Source organism: Pygoscelis adeliae, unplaced genomic scaffold (genome assembly GCF_000699105.1).
Source record: "Pygoscelis adeliae isolate BGI_AS28 unplaced genomic scaffold, ASM69910v1 Scaffold166, whole genome shotgun sequence".
Lineage (NCBI taxonomy): Eukaryota > Metazoa > Chordata > Aves > Sphenisciformes > Spheniscidae > Pygoscelis > Pygoscelis adeliae.
The window spans coordinates 4283821-4299818 of NW_008825156.1; the positions used below are offsets into that span (position 1 = coordinate 4283821).

Here is a 15998-nt window from a genome sequence, read left to right on the forward strand (position 1 = left end):
AATCTTGTATCAGGAATGTGTTCAGAGCAATATATAATTGTCCCAGATTGGAACAGAAGAGCACAAATGTCCTAGCATTTTGGAAGTTGAATGTAAAACTTACAAATGCATTCATGTTTTCCTTCTTCACAATTCAGTTACTGACAAGTGAAGTTTACTACATTTTAGTAGTTTTATGCCTTTACACAACTGCAGTCTGCTACGCTGCAAAGCCAAAGCACAGTTAATGAAATAAGCAGTGTCTCCTGAAGGAAGGCCAGAGAGCCTAGCAGACAGCACTAAAATGCATAGGCGGAGTTGGTTAGCAAATATGAGGAACCCATTCTAAAAATTGATTGTCACATTGCATACACAATAAGTATTTTTATTTATTTATTTTTTTACAGATGCTTTGAAATATATTACCTAAGTAGCTGTATATGAAAAATTTACAATCATTTAGAAAACAGAACAAAAAGAATTTGATTATCTGGACGCAAGTCAGGCCTGACCCTAAATGACATATTCAGTCCCACCTTTAATAAATCAGATGAGGCTTGTGGTCCTTCTAATGCAGTATATACTATTCTAGAGCATCATTCAGCACAGAAGAAGTAGGAATTGGCAGTCTTGATGTTCTAAATGATGTACTTACATGCATCAGTCCAAGTGAAGATTGAGAATTAACTTATGCTAAAGTGCTATATTGAATCAGTAAGAAGTCAAAGTATTCAAAGCATGTGTTCTGCCGTAGAATTTTAAATTAAGGCATTGTACTTCTGTTGATACGCATGCTCAGAAAAGATGAGCATATGTAAATGACCTGATGTTAATCTCTATCATGTGCAACTTGTGTTATGTGGACCTTTTCAGTTCTTGTTTTCCTTGATTTTTGTTGGCTAGTTACAGCGTAAATTGGAAGGATACAGCCAGAGCAAGGAAATGGATCCTTATCTAAATTTAAAAAATAAGAACTGAATGGTTTAAAACTAGCCAGCCATCTCAGGTGAGTCTGCAAGAGTCACTTTATGCAGTAGATCATGAAAGTTGTTACAAATGACATAAGCATACAGATAGTTCAGTAGCTTCAATTTCAGCATCCTTGTACAAAGTGTCGTACATCTCTGAGTGATCTGATTTGCTTTTGCCCTGCAAAGTCATAAAGTCCAACTTGGCTTTCTGACACTGACTAAGCTACACGGATTAGGTATAGCTGATCTTAAAAGAGAAAAATTGTACACTTGGCAAACCTAGCAGATATTTTGACATAGTCTTGGAGCTGATAAGAATCATCATAAATTTAAACGTTACCTTGCCTTGCACAGAAACCAGACTTAATAAATGGCTTTGAATTTTTCATGAATGACTGAGCACCCTGTTTTGCTAATAAGACCAAGGTTTTTGGGCGGGGGAACTGGAGAGGAACGGGACTATGAAGGATGCTATAAGGCTACTGATGGAGTGTCGTATAATTTTACTAGTTGCATAACTGCTTTTAACTACTAAACTCTCTCTGATTAAAATAACAATTGAGCTTGTAATTTTTCTGAACAGCTGCTGCTACAGGGGGTCATTACCTTGGAGAGCTTTGAAATAATCGTACTCCTAATACATGAGTTATGTAGTCTCATGTTTTACAGCAATGCACAAAGTTTAAAGTCTATAGTAGAATGTTATTTGAAAGCTGTCAAACCATGTTAAAAAAGACTGCATCGTCAAAGGCCCTTGTGGCCAGGATTCAACATGTAGCCTTGTCTTACTCATTATAAAATGCATGTTTATAAAGTTCCACAGAGCATCCAATTCCCAATTCACTTATATCAGCAAGACTTAACTTGCTCATTAATCTAAATTCTTTTGCAACTTTAATCTACATGTTTAATTAATCATAAAATGAGGCGGTAAGTAATTTCAGCAATGTGTGGCTTGTTATCAGATGCATTTAATCACTCTTCTGTGAGCTCATTTGGAAACACCTGAAGATGTCGAGAGCAGTTTGAATAAGCATAAATTATTCTTTGTCAGTGTACTTCACTCAACTAATAAGACATTAATTTAAAAGGCACTGTTCGTCATTTTTAGATCTTCACCAATATTTTTAGCTTAGCAGTATAAATCTAATTGTACGTACTGTATGATTCCCAACATAGTGCCCAACATTGAAAAGGGTAAGAGTTTTATTGAATTCATTTTTCTTATTTACATGTAATTATATCATGTAATCGTAATTTTAATGAGGATTAACCATAGGTATCAAATCTGTTAACTATTCAAATGTTTTTGGAATAAACTGCTAATTACTTAAAATGCTAAAGAATATTACATGGTACAAAGAGTTATAGATTCTGATTTTTCTTTACAGATAATAGCTCTTGTCATATTTGGAACACTTGTCACATAGTAACTTGCTATAGATATGCCTAAGTAGCTCAAACATAGGTAGGATTAGCTTTTGAAAATACAGAAACAAAGACTGCAATATTGCTGGGCACGTTACATGAATAGCGGCTCTTTCAGATACTTACACAGGATTATATTGAATGGAAAATAATATTCCCATTTTTCCTAGTCACTTAACTATTGTGTAGTCAGTGATGGCATTCTAAAAAAAAAAAAGACATGACCTCAGAGCATATAATTCAAAGGAGCTGAGTAAGTCATATATCTCTTCATGTCAAGAAAATGGGAATAAAAATCACATTTTCTTGAATGTCATGACCTGTCTCTTTATGCTGTGAGAGAGGATGACATTCTATAAGAATAATTATTTCCCTGGAAACAAATTTATTTGCTTGCCATGGAGCATCTCATTTAATCTTGCTTTTGAACAGTGGACCACATTCACTAGTTGTCTGGTATGTTCCAGTACGGATCATAACAGGAAAGGGGAGGATATACCGTTTTGCCATGAAGTACAAATCACTTCCCTGCATTTTCTCCACTTAATGTCTGTGAATGAACTCCTGTTTTCTCTGACAGTGCAGTGTTCTAATAAGAGTAATATTGCCGTAAGTGCCCTGCCTCTGCTACCACGTTAAAGTTGCTGTACCATTTAAACTATAGCAATAAATTGTGGCAGTTGATCCTTTTTCCCTGCTGTCTATGAGTTCCTTTCTACTACAATTTAGTTTTTATTTTTATTCAGCTGCCTTTTGCAGATGGAAGTGATTGTTTGTTTCTAGAGCGCTAAGAGTTGGAGAACAGTAAACCTTTTGCAGCGTCATATAGTACCTATCACCAGGCTGGACAGTTTAACAACATTTTACGAAACCACAGAAAGCTATGTACAGATTACATTTAGGGTCTGACTAAAACACATACAAACAAGGAAATACGAGCTCCTTCTAGGCCTTCCTCCATGTAAACGTTTATTCTGACTTATTTACTCTGTAGACAGTAATGAATCCTTCACATGTGTTACTTGGCCTGTTTTTGCCTGCAGAATGTCTTTTGAAACATCTGTGGTCAAGTGTCAAAATTAAAAAAAAAAAAAAAAAAAGAAAAGTCTCAGTTCAGTAAACTGAAAAAAGACGAGTTCAATTTGTCTATAATTGCTCCTCAGTTAGAGAGCGTTATCAATGCTTATCAGTAAATATTTCAGTGTGCATGGATAGAGGATTTTGAGAATCTTTCAGCCTGTTGCCATGTCCATAGTTTGGACCATTGTTATGTATGTTCAAGTAGTTAATTTTTTCTGTGGGTATTGCAAGATGACGACTCATTTCTTCTTTTCTTTTTCTTTTTTCTTTTCTTATATCACAGAAAACAAGAGTTAAAATGTGGGGGTGTTGTAAGAGATTCTAGAACAAAAGACATCATTAACATCTTTGCTGTTTATAGATAGCTAACATACTCCTCGGGATAACTCTAAGCAAAAATACGTGTACTTCATTAGGCGAATTTGTGAAGTTTTTGCGCTAATCGCATTGGCCTTTGAAAGGAACATTCTAATCACTTGTTTATATAGAAATTGCAGAGAGCTCATGCTAAATACATCCATTTTGCATAATATGTTTTGGCCTTTTCTAATTGTTTGGATGTATCTGTTATCTGCTTCAAGCCAAAAATATTTATTGACTTTATGGACTCATATGGAATGTTTTAAATGGGGATTCTTCAGAAACATACAGCTTTTAAATTTGCAAAAGCCTATGTATTTGTTTTGCAAGTGAGAGTCCAGTCTTTGACAGAAAAAGTTGCATGCATTAAGTTCCAGGGTTGCCTATTGCAAGTGTTAAAAACTTGAATGAACCGTCCTCCCTCAAAAAAGTAAAACAAAGAAAAGGAATCTTCATTATTGTCTCACTGAATTTATGCCTTTCAAGTTTGCATTTCCAAATGTTTCTGTATGTCTATGACTGTTAGATATTTGCAAAAATATACAAAAGATGAGATTCTCATGCTTGCATTACTCTAACAGTCATAGCTCCTAACAAAAAAAACCCAAAACAACCCCAAACAAAAAGTCGTCAGACATTTGTAACAGGTCTATAAAAGGTGGCACGGTGGTATTCTGCAATAAAGCTAAACTTCTATGAATAGTGAGACAGCATAACAGCAGAGACTTTCCTAGCACAGATGCTGATTCATTGTACTCAAATATTCCAAAGCAGAGAATAAAGTTCTCAAAGAAAAAGATAAAATTGCTCAGCCATGGTTAATTCCTATCATTTTAGCTCATAGTACAAATCCAAGTAGCTACATGGAAGAATCATGCCTAAAAGACACATATGTCAGCAAAAAAGTAACTGAATAAAATAGCTATTTTTTTCCCAGAAAGGGAGAAATAATCAGTAGATGCTATAGAAATGAGATTGAACCTGTTGAGGTACTGATGGTACCAGGTCACACCTACAATGGACAAGGTATTGAAAAGCTAATAATGGCTTGAAAAACAAGTGTGTGTATTAGCTGAACACCTTCCTAAAAGGGAGGAAACCCAATAACAGTTCTCTCTAGACTTTATTTGTTCTGATAAACACTACTGTGAAATATTTCGTTTTGAAAATGTTCAGCTGGAGGGAACTGCTAATCTATTGTTCCCAGGAATGTACTCGCAGTTTTCAGCTACCTTTGAGTTGTTAGGCCTCATCATTGTTAGAAAGCGAAGGATCTGACAGCCAAGCACAACTTCCAGTTTTGAAAAAGAATTTAAAAAGGTAAATCCCTTAGCTGAGGGCTGAGAACACTACATGTTCTTGCTAGTTACATGTGTTTAAGCGACTGTTCCCTGTTTTCCCCAAATGTGACTCTGACTCTTCTGCTTGTGTCAAAATACTAATTTGAATTGAAATCTTTCTGTTTCTAAAGAAAGTGCCCCAAACTGTGCTTTACCTTTGTTCTTTGTGGGATGTAAAACTTCTGCCTGTTACATGAAAAACAGATCTTGTGTTAAGTTCACTGTTATGTTCACTTACAAGATTTTAATGCTTGAAACTGGTTACTTGGACCAAAATGCAAGTGCAGTAACAGTGATGTACTACAACTTGTCCTGGTCTCTTATTTGGTGTACATATATCCATACATTCACAAATTTTTAAGATGCGCATGTTGCAAAGGTTTGACATAAATGAGAAATGATGTAAGGTACAAGGAGAGTTGTGAATTACTTGAGGCATTGCATATGGCCAATGGGTGTTCTTTTTGGCATAAAATTAGTTTGATGTAAGAGTTTTCCCCAGTACTTCTTGGATCACAAAATACAGCTTGTGAGCATTACATTCTGCAGGATGTCCCAAGAAGAGAAGGGAAATACAGCAGAGTATCAAAGGAAATTAAAAACTTCCTGCGATTTCCTAGACATTAAATGGGAGAATTCTTAGTACTATCAAACCAGGCTTTATTTCGTTTGGGTGACTGAAAAGCACAAAATTTACACACACACACACAAAAGAAAAATATTCTATTTCATTATCTTTAGATGTGTAAAAGAACCTCCAGAGATGTCTACTTAATGCTCTGGGAATTCTGAAACAGGCAGTATCTTTCTAACAAACATGTGACAGGCCACAAGTTTCCTTCAGAGACTATGCCTGATGAAAAGAAATCTTTGAGAATAGTAAGATTTTAAAATACTAGCTATTTGCCCTTGAGGAGATCGTTGGTCACCAGCATTGTGGCCACTTTGGAAAGAAAGAAATCTGTGAAGTCCAGGAAAATACCTCAGTGAATTTTGGACCACCATTTTGCAGTGAGTAGTGCAGTGCAGTGTAATAAAGTTGACATACATGCTCCCCCATAAATAAACTATATAAAAGACCCATTGCGTGCTTTGGCAGGGTGTACTGATTCACAGTCAGGCTAGCGTTTTGTAGAAACTTGACGTGATAAGTAAAAACCTGCTAAAGTACATTTTGATCCTATGCAAATTACAAGATTAATAGAAATCTATGTATTATAGATGTAATTAATATTAGACATGCCTATAAAATACAGGAACAAAATAATAATAAAAAACCCCACCACAAAACCTAAAAACCAGTAGGGAGTAATAAAAAGAGGTGGGGGCGGGGCAGGGGGGGAACCCATCATTGGCAAAAATAACCTGGATTTGTATTACAAGTTTCAGGAGGTCAATTTTGTAACAATAATAAACTTTTTTTTTTTTTTACATTTATTTTGTGAAAACAGGCTCTTCTCTAAAGGAAAAGAAATCTTTGTACTTCAGAAGCTAATTTTTCACTTAAAACTCGGTTTGACAGACTTTTCAACAAACCCATGACAGAATATGTTTAAAGGGCTCTCAAAGAGAAGGTGGATGGTATTTTAGAGCTTTATAAGCAGCCTGCTGAGTAGTGGGACCCTAATACTTCATACCAGTGATTTATCTGTTACTTATTCAATTAAGCTGTCATTATTAACAAACTTTTAATATTCGGCATGACCTATCAAATACAAGGCAGACTTTGGGAAATCTGAAACACATTGGTAAGCGTACCTGGTGTTTATGGTTTGTTTTTCATGCCTTGCAGATATCTGTGGTGGAACCCCAGCACAACAAGGAATTTGCTGATCAAGGACAGGTCGACAGGGCTCGTGAGGGCCCTTGTATACCGGGTGTTCTTTACCAGATAGCTGAATGCCTTCACAATTTTTTCTGGTTATTTTTTCTAGGAATGAAAATGAATGCAAATGGTGATCTTTGGTTTACTAATATGGTCTACATTGCTGATATTCTTACTGTTTTGACAACTGGCTACTGACCATTACACTCTGTAAATAAAATAGCCACATAGCAGTAGGTATTTTTTTCTGAGCGGTCTTTGTTAAAATTGTCCTTTTGTCTCCATGGCATCAAAAGGGCACTTTGTAACAAATAAGGGAAGGCATCACCCTTAAAATAATCTTGACTCTTAATTAACCAAATGTATCCATTGTGGCTTTTATTCCTTTATTTTGGAGAGTTCTGAGGTAACTGAGAGCCTGTTTCCTATGACACAGATTTTTTGTTGTGCCTTAATGAAAAGTGCCAAATGATAACGCGACTTATTTGAAGTGGAAATTGCATTCTGAGTCATATCATGTCCTTCATATCAACTTCATTTTGTAAGTAGGGGAGCGTACTTGGTCTAAATCTTTTCCATAGGGAACATTTCAGACCAGAAAGGCTCAGAGTGGTTGATAGACTGGCCTATGTATTAATTTATATAAGGCTAAAAGAAAACATATTCTATTTAAAAATAAGATTGTGAAGGTTCATTGTTGCTGCAGATATTCAAAGAAACGTAAAATTGTGGGAGATGAAAGAATGATGACTGGAGAACTTGTGAGAGGAGCTTTGTTTTACTGAATAAGATTAAGACCCAGCAGTAATTCCTGGATTTAAATTTATTTTATTATGTATTGCAATATTTTAGTTATAAAATATATTCCAAAGCAAGCACCTGACGTAAGGAAGATACTAAATACTGCTCTAAAATAATAAAGCCCACAAAATTGGTGTGGTCTATTTAAAAACAAAGCAAAACAACAACAAATAACCAAAAAGCACTGCCCCTTCCCTTCCCAACCATTTCTCTAAACTTTCATGAAGTACCACTTTGATCCTCAGGAAGGATTCAAAGATCATGATGAGTCAGTGTGTCACTTTAGGACTGTAAAGTGCCTGAATTAGCGTTGCTGTCCAGGCACTGTATAAACCCGCCAGCAGTCAATTCCAGGTGCGCAAGTGAAGAATCGCCTTCCACTATTTCCATTGTATGTAGGAGAATTTATGCTCCTAATTCAGATACCCAATTAGATGCCTTGGCACTCTTTTATTTTCTCCTGTATCCCAGTGTGTTCTTGAATGGGTCAGATAAGACCTCTGGCTTTATAAGTTTTCCCACTTATAAAATAAAGGCACTGCTGATTCATCTTTACAAAGTTCTTTGAGATCCACAAATAAAAACTGAGCCTCAGATGAACACAAATGTCATTGCTGTATATCCTCCCCTATTCAAAGTTTGTGAGTTTTATGGTTAGAGAGTGCAACATAGTGTTCATAACAAAACTGAAAACTCATTAATAGCATATTTGTAGCTACTGTGTGTAGTAACTGAAGACAGAGGTCATCCATAAGTTCTGTCGATCTTTGATGAAGAATTCTTTTCTACATTTCAGTTCACAGAGGAAAGAGGCCAGAGTTCTTATACTGTAAGAATTTCCTATTACCCCATCAACAAATCTGCCTCAGACTATAAAAACTGGTATTAGTACAGCTGATTTAGAGCTGGCTGTAGTGGATGGGAAACAGTCTTAGTAATCCTTGAAGCTTTGTGACAACACCTGAACCTGTTGGAGTCTGTATGTGAAGGTAATTTCAGTTGTTCTAGTGCCAGAATATTTGAGGATAAGATATATATTAAGTGCATTTGAAAAATTGCTATTGATTTCTCAAGAAAAAGTTGGCAAACATTTGTGATCCATACTGGAATGGGAAGTTGTCATCTCCCAGGCTGATAAGGGTGTTGCAATTTGACTGAATTTCTGACCTGTCAAGAGAGGGAAAAATCTCCAAGAGAAGATCTGTGGTACTGCCTCCAACCAGAGAAGAGAGAGGGCAGTATATGAGAGCTTCCTTTTCAGCTTTGTCAGTACTAGGGTTTCCCCCTATCATCTCTGGCAGTTTAGCTATTTAATTTGGAGCCATGCTCATACTTACAGGAGGTGGAACATCTGGACTCTTATACAGCCAATCAGTGAATTAACTGTAAAGCATCACGTTATTTTTCCTTCTCTGTTGTGGACCTCCAGCTGAGGAGGGAGCCACTGTTTGGGTCAAATCTCTGCTCTTTTGCTCTATGTTCTATATAATTGCTTGGCTGTGTCTCTGAAGGCTGTAGTTTGACCAAGATTGTACTTTAGATTTTTGCTTCAGAGGCTCATCTGATTTGCCAGGAATTCTTGTTGCATGGCACATTACTTTCCAAGGTGGTTGAGATCCCCACCAATGCCCACTTAGACTTCAAGTTCCTTAATGCTCTCCAGAGCTGGTTAGGTAAGCAGCAGTGCTCTCTGTTGGTGTCAGGAAAGAGCTTTTCCTCCTGTACCAGTTAAACCCTTCGACATTTTTGGTTGAGTTCTGCTGATGTCTTCATAGCAAGCAATCTAGGTTTTTGAAAAACAGTAAGTAGGACTGCTCACTTCTGCTTGGATTTGAAACTGTATCATAAGGCTGCATGGAGATGGGTTTATGTTGGACCAAAATAGAATTACTCATGTTCAAAATAGAATAACTCATGTTCAAATATGTACTTAATGTTTTTAATAGGGCCCTGAGAGATGATCTGATGAGTATTTAGCAATGGATTCACAACATTACCATTCCATATGAATCACCAAAAGGGTTTCTGATTCACATGATATTTTCTACTTCCTACTCTCCTTCAGAGCCTGTTAGGTGGTACGTTTAGAAAGTAATTTCTTGATAAAAAGAAGAGGAGGAAGATGATGAAGGTTAAATAACTAGGACTGCTGAATAATTGCTCTGAAGTAATTGATACCCTAGGGTCTGCTGAATAGTTGGAAAACTTGTCCAACTGAAAAAAAAAAGTGTATATATACACATGATTTTAAAAAATAGCAGGTTCTCTTGATTTCAGGTCCTAAACTTGAAAACTTAAAAATTAGTTTTTAATGATGGTAGCTTAAACTGAAGGCAAGTACAAAACCCAATTTACTTATTTTTCATTATTATTCTCAATCTTTTTAAAATTTTTATTTATTAGTATCTAATTACTCCTTACTGTTCTGAAAATACTTCATTTTAGTTTAGTGTATTTAAGATAAATGAAGTCCCTATGATGACTGAAGAGGGTGGGCTTTGCTTTGTTTATAGCATCATGAATTAGAAACTAGTCGATCTAAATACTGAAACATAATTTGTGGCATTTGTCAAGCTTATAGGAAGTGAAGCAATATTTTGGAAAATTGGTTTCACCTACTACAGAGAATCTTTCTTATTTTTTCTTTTAAAAATACTAATTGCTATACAGATTAAAATCAGATATCCTGGTACCTAGCTATGGCTAGACTAGAGGATATCTCTTTGTGGGATGTAGCCTGACTGGAAAAATTTACAGTGATAGCAGATGTACCAGAACCTTTTGTTAATTTGTTTTAGTGTTTAATGTATCTCACTCATTAAGCTGTGTGCCATAATTCTGGTTTGAATTGGTTTAATCTAAGTGTACAGCCATGGTTGTCTGTATGGTTGAAAAATCCTCTGTTACTATATTTTCTTTTCCATGTGCATACTACTAGATTCTGATCTAAAGTTGGTTTTTTTTTCCTTCAACAAATTTGATGGAGTAAGCCACTTGGCTGCCTCACTGCAGAATGTGTTTTCCATTATTTTAGTCTTTCTCATGATTCTGTATTAGCCTTTCATAATTGTAAAGGAATTCTATGGAGAGGTAGTAGTACTTCTGCTGTCACCAAGTCGATTGTAGTGAAAACTTTCCCTCTTCATTGTATACTTTGCAAATGCTTCTCCTCCTATAATGCTGATGCATTTCTCATGTAAGTGCTGCAGCTTTCTCACATATCACTTATTAGCTACGTTAGAAGTAAGCAAATTCAATAATACGAGTCAATCATTTTGGGTCCTGGTTATGTTTGTTTTTCTGTAAAGCATATTTGATCCCCATTTAAATGTCATTATTTTTATTTTCTGTTAAGTCCAAAGGAATGCAGGTAACTACATAATATCTGGTGCTGCAAAGTCATAGTTGATTCTTCCTTACAGTACATGAGTTTTTCTTCTTGCATTGGAATTGTATAAAATAATTTTGAGCATTTTGAGTTTAAAATAGCTATAAAAGGCTTTGAAAGTAATATGCTTCACAAACTGAAAAGTTTTCCACCAAGTAGAGAAAATTGTCAGAGAAACAACTAATTGATCTCTGGTCCTTTACAGCTGTGTAATGCTATGCATAACTAAAAGCTCCTGTTAAATTAATTAATGATTTCAATTATGAACTTTTCTCCAAAATGTTATGATTCGTATCAAGCTGATAATGCAGTGACCTGGGAGTGTGAAATCTGTGTTATGTAGAGAGTTGCCAGTTAATTGATTCACAAATTATTTAAAGTTTGTTGCACCCAAGGGAGTGCTCAGATCCATGACAGCTATTTCTTAAAGTGTGCAAACTCTCTTTTCTTTTTAAGATTGTCTTGAGCTAACAAGCATGATAAAATGGTTGCAAGCCAGATATTGGCAGTTTGTAGTGCGCCAGTTAACGTATTCAAAGGATTTCTCTAGGTTTTTTTTTCCCGTATCACAGAAAATGCCTATATGAAAAAGAAACTTTACAGGTGTCAACAAGAAAAGGTTAGTGTCTTGTCCAGAAATGAACTTTAGCCTATCTTTTTATACCAATTGCTTTTGTAATTTTGAATGTTTCTGTTAACTTTCCTTATCACCTGTTATCACACGTTTCATTTCTGATAATTGTAGAGTAACTCTTGTTTCCTGTTAAGGGAAATACTAGTAAGTGTTTCTGAAAAAGCTTCTGAGGTTTAAAATGACGGATATTTCATACAATATTGTGGTAGGCAGCGGTTTTACAGTACAGATGACTAGTAATTATGCCAACCTGTATTCCAGAACTTAATGTTATCAAATCCTGTATTTCACTGACTTTGTCATGCTTCTGTATGTACAGAAGCTTGAACAAGAAGTCTTCTTACTTGCTACGGCTGCACAGAGACAGGAGGGGATGTTCAGTGTAATTCTGTCTGATTTTAACATCTTAGTGCATGAGTTTCACAACAATTAAAAATTGAAACGTACAAAGAATAATATAGAAAGAGGTATTAAAATAAGTTAAAGTATTGTTAATATTTTATAAACCTTTATTAAATTTTTATAAATGTTATTAAAGCACAGTTGGGTTGACTTCAGTGTTGTATAAAATGACCGCTTTCACAAGTGAGTGCGAGTTCTTTACTGAAGGGGCAAAAGGACTTCATATGGCTCCCTGGGTCTGAGAAGAGACCTAAGAGTTTGAGGGATGTTAGAAGAGGTATGTCTTTCTCTGAAGTTTGTGTGATTGGAGTATTAGCAAGCAGTAATATTGCATTGGTGGGTTGGGGGTTTTTTTTGTACTATCAAAACATTTGGGATTGCTTGAAAGTAGAACATGATTTTAGAAACTGGCAGTTAAATACTGTAGCAAATAAAATCATGGTGGTAACTGGCTATTCCCACTCTTGGAATATTCTGTCTACCCAAAGATTTACTTCTTGCAATTACCAGTCACTTTTTCCTGGTTTTGTATTTCTGTTAAAATGCTTGTGTCAACTCTCCTCTGTTACTAAGACAAAACAATTGAAAATAAAAGTGCATCTCATGTTATGAAGCTGCACGTCACTGCAGGGCCATGAGAAGCTGCCTCAAAAGGGAGTGAGTTTAAACTAATATCTGTATTGTAGAAAAAAATACCATTTCAAATACTGAGTGACTGCCTCTGTTTCCTAAAATTAAGGAGCCTATAATCTCAGCACCATTAACAAGTGCTGTCATTCAGATACACAGTGTCTGGCTGATTTAAATAAAATGAAATGAAGATAGTTGTTTCTGGTCCCTTGGCTTCACTCATTGCCATAAACATATGCTCTGCGTCCCGCTTCTTTCCATCTTATTTATGACTTTAATTTGTTGTGTGGGCTGCGCTAGAAATTAAATTTAATACAATTCTCCAAGGGACCCTGTCATATAATAACATGGTAATTTCTGTGTATCCTTTTGAAAAATGAGGAAATTAATTCTTCCTGACATGTTCTAATTATTCCAGTGTGAACGGCAAATCCGTTTTTCCCAGCCCCTGAAGTGTTATAGGCAAATGGCTGCTGTTCAAAGCTGAGGTGCTAATGCTGACCAGCAGTGCGTTTAATTTGAAACATGAGCAGACACCTTTCAACACACCTTTGTAATATTGGAGTACTTTACAGAAATTAATTCACTACTTATTTGGCAGCTTAGCCTGGGGGTTATGGTTTTTATTCATCAATACTATAGTCATGTTAGCACAATGTTTCCTGTTTCCTCTAGCGCTCCGTGCCTGTGCTGCAAAATACAAATTCAGAAGGGTGCAATGGTTAGTTTTAACATACATATTTTTAAAGTGGGGGCGCGGGTACCACAGCACTGATGATTCTGTGTTGCGGCATGTTTACTGTTTGGAGGGAGGTACTATAAGGTCTTCAGTGTTGAGTTAATTACATGCTGTGGTTAACACTTTCAGCTGAAATTACAGGAAAGAAATTATTGGAACCAACGTCCTGTGAAAGAGCTCTTCCATTCAGATGCTGGCCTCCGTTGTGACAATCCGATGCCTGCTTCCATTTCTGCTACATTCTTGTGTTCTAACTAAAACCAGAATGCATATGCTGTAACTTTAAAATTCCATAACATACTTGGCATAGGTAGATTTTTGCCAAGAAGAAGGCAACGAATTATCAGTATAGGTGCTGAAACCCACATGAATGATTCTGGGCATTTATGGCTTTTGACATGTTGCGTTTGGGAATTTCTATTTTAATATGTTCATTTTGTGCAGGAAATTTCCTTCTGACCAATTTATGAGAGGTTTGAATTTCTTGAGGAGATCCTATTAGTGATATATTGTCATAAATACTCTGTGCATCCTTGCTCAACAGACTTTGTTCAAGGAGTTTCAAAATGCAATCTAAATAGTTCGACTACTGGATCTAGTTTTAATTTGGAAAAGTAAATTTTGGCATTAGGATTTTCACTATAAAGGCTAAGTTCTCCCTGTGGATCTGTGCGATGGAAGAAGAAATTGCTTCCAAAAGGCTGGCAATCTTGTGAATAACTCCAGTGATAAAATATGTGGTCTGAGTGTCTGAATAGCAAAATGGAAGGAGGGTACAGCTCCATCAAAAAAAAAGGATGAGAACATAAAACTTGGGTGTTGTTTCTGGGCTCTCAGGACTCTGTCAAGTCTGTGACCCACTGAGGTATATTTTGTTATGTAAAAATTAGTAGGTAAAGGGCAGAAAACATAAGGCAACACAAACTATGGGTACAGAAGCAGTACTCCTCAAAGGAGTGTTACTGATTCAGTGGAGTTAGTGTGTTCGTAGCAGCCACACGTAGTGTGAAGGGCATTGGTTTAGTCCTCAGGAATGTTACCACTGCATCCTTTTTGTATGCCAAAAGGAGCTGCAACATGAAGGTACCTTCTTTTTTGCAGAACCAGAGAGATCTCACGGATATGCAGAGATCTTGCAATACCACCTAGATCTCTCATTTCCATAGCCTGCCTGTGTGTAGCTGTTGCAAGCACAGCAGTGGAAGCTGTGGCCAGCTGTCTGAAGTCTTACAACATCTGTTGCTGTCTGAAAGCCTGGTTCAGTCTATACACCAGGATTAGCCACATTACTCATCATTCGGTGTACTCTCCTGTGTCATTCTCTGCATCTTCACCAAAACCTTCAAGGCTTTGTGCACTAATGGTTCTGCAATGGTACATTTACTGGTGACTAGAGAGTATGGTAAGAGGAATATTATGAACAAATTTAGTTTTGCTTTTCCACTGTATTTGCAGTGGTAGTATTCATAGTACTCTGTGCAGAACTTCAGAATAAAAAGCCTTGTCATTCAGGTAGTATTTAGTGCCTTGGTTGCTACGCATTCGTATCCATCACAGTGTCATAGTGTTTTTCAGTCACCTTTGTCTGATATTTGCCTCAAGATGAAGATCACAGGATAATTCAGGTTGAAAGGGACCTCAAGAGGTGTCTACTCCAACCTCCTGCTTGGAGCAGGGTCAGCTGTGAGGTCTGACTAGGTTACTCAGGGCTTTATCCAGGTGGGTCTTGACAAACCTCCAAAGACAGAGACAGCACAACCTCCCTCAGCAGTCTGTGCCACTGCTTATCTCTCCTAATGTTGAAAAAGGTTTTCCTTATGTCCACTTTGAAGCTTTCTTGTTTAAACTTTGCTCTTTACAGCAAAGCTTGGAAGAGCTACAAAACTGGTTATTTAGGTGGTAATGTATGATAATTCTTTTAAAAACTGGTTGCCTTAGTGACCAACCATATGCAGCAACTTTTCTGCACTCCTTCCTGCCGTAGCTTTTTTCATTGATACCTCTAGGTATAACTTGGTCCAATCTCTCTCTTTTACTGTAAGATCTCTTTTCAGTGGATAAACCTCTTAGCTTGAATCCTGCAGTAACCATTTTGGTTTCCACTTAAAGTGTATGCTGTTAAATGTAAAAAGGTAAACATAAGTTCCAACAATGAACAACAGATGCTTAGCAACAAAACTCAGCTAGCGAGGGTGGTGCAGCTGGATGTTAGCATCTGAAGGGTGATTCTTTTCCACTATGCTTCATGGTAAGGCTTCCTGTATTGGATTACACAGAAAATAAGTGTTTGTGTTTGGTCTGGGCTCATGACCTTTAGTTTTTGAGCCTCTTCTCTCTTTGTACTACTAAATGCTGATTTCATCATTTGTTAGGGGTTTGTTGTTGTTTTTTTTTTCCCCACTCATGGGACCGGACTGCAAA

At 36.5% G+C, this 15998-nt stretch overlaps 1 protein-coding gene across 4 annotated transcripts in view; it reads left to right on the forward strand.

Moving 5' to 3' along the window:
* The window catches only part of SOX6 (SRY (sex determining region Y)-box 6), a 375092-nt gene that overhangs the window by 70322 nt on the left and 288772 nt on the right, over positions 1–15998 (forward strand). The window contains exon 1 of one of the 4 annotated variants that reach the window (XM_009328557.1): positions 14883–14963. The exons of the other annotated variants lie outside the window; for them this stretch is intronic. The gene's annotated coding sequence lies outside the window, so the exon portion shown is untranslated. Of the gene's footprint in view, positions 1–14882; positions 14964–15998 lie in introns of those variants that run through there. 4 annotated transcript variants of the gene reach the window in all.